Source organism: Ipomoea triloba, chromosome 13 (assembly GCF_003576645.1).
Source record: "Ipomoea triloba cultivar NCNSP0323 chromosome 13, ASM357664v1".
Lineage (NCBI taxonomy): Eukaryota > Viridiplantae > Streptophyta > Magnoliopsida > Solanales > Convolvulaceae > Ipomoea > Ipomoea triloba.
In genome coordinates, this window is record NC_044928.1 from 12116153 (window position 1) to 12128945 (window position 12793).

Below are 12793 nucleotides of genomic sequence, written 5' to 3' on the forward strand. Positions count from 1 at the left end.
GATTACGGAATAAATTGTGAGGACGTTAGTATTTTCTGTGATAATACTAGCGCAATTGCAATTTCTCAAAATCCAGTGCGGACTCACGGACAAAACACATCGACGTACGACATCATTTTATTCATGACCACGTCGAAAAGAAGGATTTTAGAATCGATCATATTCCCACGGAGAACCAAATTGTCGATATTCTCACAAAACCGTTGTGTGAATCTCGTTTTGCAACTTTAAGGCATGAGATGGGCATGATCGAAATGAGCTAAATATCACTTTCATATCCTTAAGCTCAATTTTATTTAATTATTATTTAATGTGCTTAATTTTAATTGATACGTGCCTATATGCGTATATGTGCTAAAAATGCATATTATATGATTTTGTGCTTTAATTTGTGATTAATTGTCAAATACGTGATTATGTGCGTGCATGATAATTTGTGCAAATTTTGCACAAATTGTGCTTTAATTCTTTCGAAATGCATATTATATGTGTTATGTGATTTTTGGATGATTTCGTGAATGCTGGTACGTATTTCCCATCTTTTATGTTCAAAGTGTTCACATGCTTTTAGTCAAAGTACTGTAGAAAATCTTTGTTGATATCTTTGACATTTATTTTATCTTGTCTTGTAAGTCATGTGATGAAGACTATGTCTTTGCATGTATTTTGATAGGTGAGCATATGTGTCAAGTTTTTACCATCTTTTACTTTTACTAGAGTAGCTAGATTAACAACTGTAAGAAACTAGAGTTCTTACTTGTCACTCAGATATACTCTAGAGAAAGTTAAAAGAATTTATGAGCTACACCTGTCACATGTCAGCATTTATTTCAAACTTGTATTATTTTTAGCTCATGATTACTTATGAGACTTGCTATTTGATTTTATCTGATTTTTACGTGTCTCATATTTTTTTTTATCCCTTTTCGAAAATATTTTTGCATGTATCTATTTTTGCATGGATCTATTTCATCAGGGATATTCTTGAGCTGAAGCTACCGATTTTACCCAAATACCCTTTGAGTTGACCGAATTACCCTCAAGCCTAAAAAGACCAAAATTATTTCATTAAGGGTAAAGTAGTCTTTTGAACTCCCCAAACCTATTAAAAGACACCTTTTCGGATTCCCAAATTTGAAATCAGATTTTGAAAAACCACAATCCCCTTTCTCTTCTCTGTTTCGACGCAACTCTATAGCCGAGAACACCAAAGCTTCTCAAACTCGAGTATTTACTCCTACACATTCCAAAATAACCCCAAAAATGGCACCTACTACCCGAAAAACCTCTAAAAGAACCCCACCCACGATTTCTACTAAGAAAATTGAGACCGGGCACTTGTTCGAACCCGTCGACTTGGTGAATGTGGCCATCGACAAACAGCTTGCTCAAGAGATTATTGATGGATTAGAGAAGTCTGAACTGTTGAAGGTATGCAAATATTAATTTGTTGGTATTTTTGATGATGCCGTGTGTAATTTCTTTGAGCATGCCAAGTTGAAAAATGATGCTATTGTTTGTCGTATAAATGGAAAATCTGTTTGTGTGAAACAAAGTGATATAAAATGTCTATATGCTTTATCTGATGAAGTTACAAGCTTTGAAGGGTATTTTTATGATAAGGACAGTTTTTGGCCTGTGGTTCGAATGGATGAGGGAGATGCCGACAGTTTTTGGCCTGTGGTTCGAATGGATGAGGGAGATGCCGTGCCCAAATTTCCTGGATATCGAATGGATGAGGGAGATGCCGTGCCCAAATTTCCTGGATATGGGAATGATTTTAAGTTAGAATTTGCTAAGTTGGGTGAAATAATTGCTAAGTGTTTGTTGAGCAAGTTAGGAGGTTTTAACCGAATCACCTTGCAAATTGCTAGAATTATGCATGCTGTGTTTAATGGTGTCAACGTGGACTGGAGTGAGTTCATATTTGATAGGCTTAAGAGCATGGTGAATAAGACCGAGAAACCGGGTTACGGTTTGTTGATCGGAGAGTTGTTGAGAAAGAAGGGAGTGAAAATGGGTGAGATAAAACCGATACTTGCTTGCAAGTATTTGTTTAGGGTGAACATGAAGAGACCCATTGATGAAGATGACCACACATACGAAATTCCTTTGAATAGAGTGTTTAAGAAGGTTATGACTTCAAAAGAGAAAGTGGTTAGCAAAGAAAATGTTACTCGAGAAGAAATGGAGGCAATTGAAGCCTTAGAGGAAATGAGTGGTAACATTGGAGGGAGTGAGCGTGTGGAGTGTCAAAATAATGAGAGTCATGCTAGTGAGGGGGAAGGAAGAAAAGATGAGAGTGAAGGTGACCGTGTTGTTGAAAGGAGTGACCGTGAGGTTGAGGATGGAATTTAGGGAGAAGAAATTCTTGAGAATGAGAGTGTGGAAAAGCATAACATTGAGGGGGAAGAAAATTGTAATGTTGCCGAAAGAGTTGAGGAAATTGTTGGCGATCAACAAGTGCAAGAAAATGTGGCAACAAATGGTAATGAAATGCAACAAAGTGTGGCCGAGAGAGTAGAGAATTTTGAGGTTGAAAATGTTGAGGTGGAAGCAACAAATGTAGGTGATAATCTGGCTGAAAATGTTGATGAAATGGAGGTGGCAGTGGCAGACCAAGAAGAGAATCAAGAAGCAGTCCAAAGTGACAGTTTCATGGCAGATTTTCATGACACTTTTGAAGCAAAACAAGATGATGATGTGAGGGCTAATGAAGACATCCAAGCTGATGGTGTTGAAGTGGCAGAACAGGAGAACCAAACTAGAGGAGAAGAGCCCCATATCAATCCAATTGAGGTCATTAACGTGGATGAAAACTTGACTGCCGGACAGGATGACCGACAAGATGACTTGCAGGATGACCAGAATGAATTTTCTAAGGAAAATTCGAATGATGATGATGGTGTTGGAAATGTCAAGATTTTGAAAGCTTTGAACGATCTCAAGGAGGCAATTCACTCAACAAACAAAGCTGTAAATTATCAAGTTTTGCTTGATAATTTTGCAAAAGTGAAAGCACAAGTTGGTGAGATTAATCCATTTACAAAGTCTTATCTTAACACTTTTATTAATGAGTTGTTAGAAGCACTTGACAAGGAAAGGATTGCGGCCAAGAATCTTGTCGAATCACATCACAGTGAAAATCTTCAACACAAGATTCGGACGGAGAGGATAATATACAACATGGCCCATGAAATTGAAAAACTTAAAGATGCCGTGCACACCAATGGAGTGGAAACCGCAGCAAGAAAGGAAGAGCTAGCTTTGGTGAAAGCTACGAATGTTGCCCTGACCAAAAACATAGAAGAATTGATGGTGGTGAACAAGGAGATACGCTCGGCGCAACGTGGTGAACACATTATCATCAAGAACATTTGGGATGCTACCAAATAGGGGGAAGAGTGAAATACCCTCTCATTTTGGTATTTTGGAGAAAGAAAAATGAATGGAGAAAGTGAAGGTGGTGGCAGCAGGCTAGGACTCACGAAGGCAGTAGCATGTGTTGGTGTACGAAATGGTATGAATTGCTACTTTAAATTTTGTGACTTAAGGCATTATGTACGTATGGGCTTGCTTAATACTTTGACTTGGTACTACTATGCTACATTGACCGTATGCTATATATTATGATATTTTGGAGATTATTATATTTCATTGTATTATTTTTTAGAAGTCATAATTTTTTAGACACACTTGAGTTTTTTTGTAAAATGCAATTTGAGGAAGAAAAATGAAAATTGATAAAGTTAGAAAAATTTGAACCTCAAAATAAAATTGCATGATGTCTAGAAGGTGTCTAAAAATAAAAATTGAGTCCGTAGGTCCAATTTTTGTCAAACTCGTCAAATTGGCTAGTCAAATAAAATAAGAAAATAAAAATATCATTTTTTGAAAGACTAATAAGCCAAAATGTTCGGGTATATGATTTGGTATCATCAAAAAGGGGGAAATTGTTTGGAATAAAATGTAATAGTTTTGATGATACAAATTGTAATTTTTATTAGTCCCCTTATTTTATTTTGAGTCTAGTGTACAATCTCCAAAGGTCCAAGTCTAAAGTCAAAGTCATACGAAATTCAGGAGAATTAGACTTAGTCAGCATATTGTTACTTATTAAGTATATGCTGTGAAAGATATCAAATGATGAAATGGAAGATTGGACAAGGAGCGCATAGCACAAGCCAAAGGTTTCTAGTTCAAAACCTAGGATTAACTTTTTATTTGGAGAACATGAGGATGACTCAACGATGGAAGAAGGACAACTATCAGGATGACAAAGTGAACAATAAAGCTGGTTCGAATTTATTTATGCAAGAAGGAGAAAATGCTACTAAGGCCATTCTGAGAATAAAGATTATTTGAGAAAAATATTAACCAATGAGTTAATATGGAGCAATTGTTAGAGTATGAAGCATGAACCAGAAGGTCCAGTGTTCGAATCCTGATATGAGGAATTTATTTTAACACTCTGTTTCAGAATGCAAACTGGAATGGATACTGGAAGGTACACGTCCCTGGGAGCCCAAATCTTGGAGATAAAATTCCTAAGTGAAAATTTAATTTTTGGTAACATAAATTCTATCCAAAAGTAAATTTTTGGACTGAGATTGGAGCCAAAATTAAATTTAACTTTGGGATAATAATTCGAAAATCCAAAATTAATTTTTGGATGCATATTTTGAATTAAGGAAGTGAAGACCAACTTGGAGGTGTCGGTGAATTTTCGGTGATATAATTTATGCTCAAGCAAGAGTCACCGGAGAAAATATTTTGGAGAGATCAACTTGACAATCAGAAGAAGAAATTGCAAAGTCAAGTTTCACACTTGAAAAGTTAAAATTGGAGGCCATCTTGATAAGGAAATTCAATTTAAGATCTGAGAATGCAATTGGACGAATGGGCTTCTTACAAGAGGAGTAATGACATATGCCAATTTTCAAATTCATCTGACAAAGGCCATGGAGAGCTTCAGAACAAGTTGGCAAATAATTTCAAAGATTCAAAATGGACGATCAAGATTTGAAGATCTACAACGGGTAGATAGCTTCTTCAAGCTATAAATACCCATGCAAGACTTGAAGACAAGCACCTCTCTCACCTCTCTTAATCACTCATCTGCTTACGTATCTGAGATATCATTTGAAAGAAGAAAAATTGAGTGAGTGCTAAAAGTGAGCTATTATTCGAAAAAGAGAGAAGAAAAATTGAAGAGTGCAAGTATTGAGCTGAATAGAAAAATTCAAGTCTGAGAGAGAAGAAGAAAAATATTTCTTTGTAAAATCATATCTACTGTGAGTAGAGGAAAGAAGAGTAGCAGGTGCGGCTTGTGAAATCCGAGTTGAGTGCGAGGCACTCGGAAGGAGCGTGGCTTTATGCGAGACGCTCGGGAGCGTAAGGAGACGCTCGGGAGAAAAGCTCGGGAGTATAGCATTGTGCGGGATACTCAGAGGAGTATGGCTTTGTGCAGAACACTCGTGAAGACTAAGTGTAGCTGGGTGCAAAACGCTTGGTTGAGGAGCGTAGCTGGGTACTAGACGCTCGTAAACGTAGCTGGGTGCAAGACGTTCGGGTTTGAGTGTTGTTGTAGGCAAAGAGCATTCGGAGTAGCAGATGCTAGAAGGGCACTGATCCACTATTTGTATCTGGTTGATTGAGGATAGTGGAAATCTTCCTTGGAGTGAAAGGAAGAAGTGGAGTAGGAGAATTACACCATCTCCGAACCACTATAAATCTCTTTGTCTCTTTACTTTGGTTGCACCATATTTATTCTTGCATGCATATCTCGTACTAAGCCACTAACTGATATATCCATCTGGGTGTTGCAAAGTCATACGTGTGCATGCATAGCATTACAGTGCATATTTTATTACAAGTCTTCATATTCAAAGTGCATGTACTGAGCATTTCAATTTCCTAGAGCTTATTTACTATTCATGCACGATTCACACACTATTCCTTACTATTCACTCACTATTCACATTCATTTGTAAGGGATTCCTCCTGATTCATACAAACTCATTTACTATTCATTCTTTATTTATCATCTGGGTTTGCTATCTCCTTTATGTGCATGCGATATATCTTTTCATATCTGATCAAGTTATTTATAGCACTTTACGTACTGATATTACGCTGCGAACTCTAAGTTGTTTATTTGCTTTATGCTTGCTACCTAGAGTTGAAATTACCAAAGTGTTATATTTTTTGAAATTGTTGAAAAGTCTATTCACCCCCCCTCTAGATTTTTCCCACCCTATCGGGACCAACAGTCATCATAGAAGGATCTTCTTTGAGGTGGTGGTGGAGCTCTCCTTGAGTGGTGGTAATTAACATATTCCCTATCATCATATTAAGCTCTTGATGATTGCTTTCGTGGTGGATCATCATACTCATCACATGCCTCATCATTATGTTTCCTCAGTTGTGGCGATCTTGGTTGATATTGTGCTCTATAGTCCTCATCATCCTCATAACCATAGGGGTTAGAAAGTTGAGCATTGTAGCATGCCCTTGGTTGCTTATATCTTCCTTAGTCATCATAGCAATCCTCTTGTGGATATCTTGCTTGAGAATACATCATATATAACCAACCTACAATCACAAAGACAAGATAGTGTTTTACAACTAGAAATAGTTGCTTGTGTGAGTAGTAACAATTCAAGTATCCAAAAATTTCAAAAACAAACAAAGTAAATTGCAAAAGCAACATGTAAATAATGGGGGGTTAGACTCTCTAACTTGAACGATTTTCCATGTTAGCCCAAATGGACTCATTACTCAAAACTTGATGTCATTCCCCAGCAACGGCATCATTTGAAAGTTGGTTTTAGTGGTGGTGAAAAATAAGAGTATCATTCTCAAGGAATGGCTTAATTGGAATTTAAGTAATGAAGGGTTAAGCATACGTTCATGTAGTGTTTGAAAGCTAACCTAAAGATATTTGAGTAGTGCATGTTCAAGAAATCAGTAATGAGAATAAGTAAGTGAATTAAAAGATAATAAATAAAATAGAGATTTGAACCAAACATCCTTGCATAAAATCCCATTTGTGTCTAAAGTTTAAGTTATGTAAGTCTAGATGATGAACTTAGGGAAATGGTTTAAGTGCAAATGCCACTCTCATGATCAATTGGACTATCAACTAATCTTAAGTTCCATTCTCATGGCAACTTGGCTAGAAGAATCAATTCAACAAACATTTTGTGTGCCTATTTCTTTCAAAATCCATTTTCTTAAAGGTGAGTACGAATAATATGAGATGTATGGCTATAGTGTATGTAACACCCTCATTTTTTAACACCAAATTAGACCAATTTTCCTAAATATTTTTTCTTTCCTAATTGAAATTTCACTAATACAATAGCGGAAACATTTACAAACCAAAAGAAAATGGGTGTTAATGTATCACTCCTATACCCAAACGCTAAGGCTAATCCAAATTAAAATAATAAATTAAACCTCAATCACAAAAAGAAATTCTTAGGGAAAATATTATCCCTTAAACCACAAATGTACCAAATCCAAAGGAGTCTAAATAATTTATTACAAATTCAAATTTTCCCCTTGAAATTACTCTAACACATTTGTTCAAGCTTATAGCCACGATCTCATCCTTCATCAACCATAATCAATTACCTGAACAAAATATAATTTCCAAAAACATACAAAAATAATCGGGGTTAGCAAAACATTGCTAAGTAAGGGTTTACTCCACCCTGTAAAATAAGTTTTGGATTTTATTTTTTAAAATAATATAATAACTCTCTCAAAAGAGATTATTTTGTAACCTTACAAAATATTATAACTTTCAAAAATACATATGTGGAGATATACTTTTCAAAAATCAATTTTCGTACATAAACATGGAGAATTTAATATTTATAAATGGAGAATTAACCATCTCTTCAAAATCCATTTAGAAATTGAACCAATACCTATGTGTACACCCCTAGTAGATTCCAAGCCACTGGGTTGTATATGATCCAAGTAGCTACTCTTGGCTACCTCACCCTTATAAAATTGTAAACTGGATCACAACCTATGTGATACACCCTCATGGGATTCCAAGCTTAGTGAGTGGTAACTGGCCCAAGTGAACAGTAATTCACTTTTACTGAACACTCACAATATAATGGGTTCTCTAAAATAAATCATTTCTCCACAATAAATACATTCCCCAATTTTCTCCAATTAAATATAAAATTTTCTCCAAAATATTTTCCAAAACATTTTTTTTCCAAATAATTTATCCAAAATCATTTTTAGTCTACAATGTAGAGGTAATACAAATTTTCACCATATGGATTTATATATTACACAAAATCATTCCAAGCCAAATATTTGTACATACCATATACCATACCTTTACAAATATATATCGTGAAATTACTTAAAACACATTCCACCATTTTCACAAATAACACCTTCAAAGGAGTTTTCACAAAATGGTCAAATACATGCCATACTATAAAATTCACTTAATCCCTCATTTTCACATCTTGATAGAAATACACCAAATATATTACACACTTTAACATACTCAAATTTTACATCCTTACCACATAAACTATGCATAAAATAATTAAACTATATATATAAAAACAATATACCTTACGTATATACTATATAATATATACCTTAAACTATATTTTTTTATTTTAAAGATTTATGTACATACGGTAGATTTTCAAAATCATATATATATATATATATATATATATATATGTATATATAAACAAAACATATTGGGACACCAATTCCAAGTATCACTTGCATAATTTGGCCACAACTATGAAGATTCAATTTAATTTTGCCCAATTCATAACCAAATTCAACATTAACACAATACAAAACCTAATTTATGCAATTCAATTCATATTGGGATTCATACTCAAGGGAGTTCAATTCAAATCCTAAACATGTTTAACTACTCATACTTTAAATGTAAAACTAGAAGCAATTGAAGTAATAAACATAGAATTCAAAACTTTTAAGAAATGTAAATGCAAAAATATGAAATAGAGAACTTAACTTGATGATTTAATTGCAAGAAATAATCTAGAAATTGGAATTCTTCCTCTAAATCTTCTAATAGATGGTGGATTACAAGTGTGGAAAAGTTTATGGAAAGTTTTCTAGAGAGAAATTCTATATATATGAAGTGTTCAGAAGTTCAAAAGTTATCTACAAACTAATCACCCAAAGGTATTTATAGTCTAAAATTCGTGCATTCACACAGTATTCTTGACAAGGAGTCACAGTGTGACTCACGGTGTGAGTGTCAGCGTGAGTTTTTCTAAACGACCTTCACGCTATTGTTTTGTTCCTCTGTTCCCCAGTGTGCCCTTGGGTGTTTTCCTTATGCTTTAACGCCTCATTTTCTCCCAAGATTAGCATCTTTTCATGCTTGCTTGCTCATTACTCAGTCCTTCCTTCCTTCAATTAAGATATGCCAAATTACGCATTGTTCCACATTTCTTTACCTAACATTTGAGCAAAAAATAAGCATAAATGAGCACAAATATATGTATATTTAATGACATATCAACGGTTTTGTCTTTGTTTTTGCCACCGTGAAGCCAAGACCAAACTTTGTAGATGATTGCCTTCTTGTGTCAAGAATTTCGTCAAGAGTTGAGGTAGTATCCATCTTTTGTATCTGCTTCTTGAGAGTGCTTAGCTCCTGTTTTAACATCTTAATTTCCTGTTTCAGCTTCTCTTCTTGCTCAGAAGCAGCTCTAAGTAGTACATCTTTATCAGCTACTTGGTTCTTGTACACTTTGGTGGTTTTTTCTAATATTCCTACCTGATTACACAAAGAGCGATTAGCTTTAAGCAAGATTTTCCACTTGGGATACAACTTTTTATACTCTACTTCATAAGAAAATACAGGTAGTTCAAGATCCTCTACTGAGTTGTATTCACCACCTTCTGAGTCAGCCACATCTTTAGTTCCTGGATCAGCACCAGTTCTGGCCGTGAATGCAATGAAGTTGTCAGAAATCTCTTTTGTATCAGATCCAGCTTTTGGTTCAGGTTCATCATCGCTCTAAGTTAATGCGGCCATGGAGTCATTTCTTCTTTGATAGGTGGCACATTCTGCCTGTACGTGGCCAAACCCTTCACATTCATAGCAGCAGATGCCTTTGCTGCTTGACTTATCTCTAGTCTGGGATGGCCGGGATGCAGATGGTTTGTAATTTGATCCGTTTGATTTTGAGGTATTTTTTGATGCGTTTGAGCTCGAACCTTTATAATTTTGCGGTTTATTGCCTCAGAAGCTATTCTATTGTTTAACATGTTTCAAAATCTTATTAAAATGCTTGGTTAGTAACACTACTAGATCATCATCATAAGCTTCTTTTGAATAAAAAACTGTGTCCTGTTCGCCAGCTGTAAAAGCAACACTTTTTTTGCTTCCTAGAATGGTCATTAAGAATTTCCATTTCATAAGTTTTAAGATTACCCATTAATTGAGCTAAGCTTTGATTCTCCCAACCTGTATTTTCTTTAATGGCGGCTACCTTCATTCTGAACCGAGGTGGGAGTGACCATAATACATTTTCGATCAACTTCTGCTGGGAGAACGGTTCACCAAGTATAGTTGTGCAGCTAGCAATCTCCTGAACACATTCATTGAAACTAACAATGTTTTCATCGTCATTCATACGCAGATCTTCAAAATCACTTTGCACATGCTGGAGCTTAGATTGCTTGACTGATGCGGTACCCTCGTACGTGGTTTCTAAAATCTCCCATGCCACTTTAGCAGAATCACATGTTACCAAGTTAAACTGGTTTTCATGAATTAAGGAGAATATAATATCAAGGGCTTTACTATTATGACTTACTGCCATCATTTCTGCAGCATTACACTCGATTTCAGGTTTGATAACTTGAGGGTCATTTTCAGTTTCACCGGCTTTGGTAGGATGTTCCCAACCTACTAGAATGGATCGCTAAATGAGTTCACATTGGGCTCTGAGGTGCTTCTTGGTACGAGCTTTCCAGTACGCATAATTGTCCCTGTCAGTTCTAGACGAGGTCTATGCCTGTCTATTCTGTAACACTTAACACTAGTACAAAAAGAAACATATACTACACCTATAAATGTCCTTTCGCTACACCTGTAGAGGTGTAGCGGATGGGAGTGACACTAAAAGTCCTTGGCTTTCCGCTACACCCGCTCGAGCGGGTGTAGCGGAAAGTCATTTTTTTAATTAAAAAAAATACTTTACGCTACACCCACTCAAGCAGGTGTAGCGGAAAGTCATACTTTTTATAAAAAAATAATAAATATATATATATATATATATATATATATATATATATATATATATATACATACTATAATTAATAAAGCGCAAAACCTTTTTGGTAATTAAAAATAGAAAATATTTCACGCCAATTATTTACTGATAAAACAAAACTACAGAAGTTTCTAAGATCAAATCTGGCAAATACAGCATATGCTAACCTGATAAGTAACATAAAATATTTTTTAATTAAAACCAAAACAATAATATTCAACCTGCAATTCTCACACAAACATTATGAATTGAAATTACAATACTTCAAAGCTTAATAAACAATCAATGAAATTACGTATTTACAGTTCCAAATTAAAAATAATTAAAAGCTACAAAAGAAAAGAATGAAATTACAACCAAATACTACCACTAGTACAGAATCATAATGCAAGTATATGCTGCAATATGGGAGAACAAGGCAAAATGACAATACTAGTACTTTTAAAAAAGATGATATAGAAAATACATTGCCAAGAAAAATAAGAGGAGAATAACCAAACAATTAATCTTAACTCAGTGAGAACCTATCAGAAAGAGAGAAGTAGAAAACTACAAACCAGTGAAATAATCCCTTTACTGGGAGAACTCATTGTCTTCTCCACATTTGTCTTGAAGTTCCACCTGAGTACTTTCAAGACAACACAAGTACAAAACCAGAAATCCACTAGTCCAACACAAATTAATACAAACAACATATAAAAAAATCCAACATAAATGAGATAAACTAATAATATAGGCTTAGCTACAAACAACATATAAAAAAATCCAACCATGGAGTAATCACTTTAGTCTCATCTAGTGGCATCATAGAGCAATTCATAAGTAACTAATCATGGAGCAATTCATAAGTAACAATATGCAAGAATAATAAATGGACTAACCCGACTTGACAAGGAGTATATGGCTAAGGATGTTGCAAAAATGTCATGAAATAATTCAGGAATGGCCATAAGCTACAACTTATCCTTCAAAATTGCAACAAGTGAAGAATAAGGAAAACAGGAAACTAAGCTACAACTCATGGTATGGTCAAACAGAGAAAAGCATCATTACCTCATTATTTGCAAGACCATAAAGTGCAAATGCAGCATTATGTTGCAGAGATCCATTATTTTAATCAAAAAGCTTGAATCTCCGGTTCTACTTCTTCCGGCGAGTATACACATAAACACAATAATCCGTGGTTAACATCTCTAAAACGAATTTTGCTAAGTTTGGAGCCACAACATAAGATGTCAAGAGATTACCTAAAACAAGTTGACAAAAAGGACCTAAACAACCCGAGACATAAGCAATGGGCACTCATTCTTACCTACTCCACCCTTAAGATGACATGCCAGCTAGCCTGTGTACAGATTTCTGCATTGTTCCCACAAGTAGCCTTCTTGACATGCACCTAAAGCAGTGGCTCCCTCCCCCTCTACCCTTAGAACATGCCCTGACTCCTAATGTACATATTTCTGCATTTTGATCACCAAGAG

At 35.2% G+C, this 12793-nt stretch overlaps 1 long non-coding RNA gene across 1 annotated transcript; it reads right to left on the reverse strand.

Moving 5' to 3' along the window:
* Positions 1–11723: 11723 nt before the first annotated feature.
* On the reverse strand, positions 11724–12698 carry LOC116001871. Its single transcript, XR_004094318.1, has 2 exons — positions 12366–12698; positions 11724–12277 (listed from the first exon to the last, which is right to left on the reverse strand). It is a non-coding gene; the product is annotated as an uncharacterized LOC116001871 (long non-coding RNA).
* Positions 12699–12793: the final 95 nt, after the last annotated feature.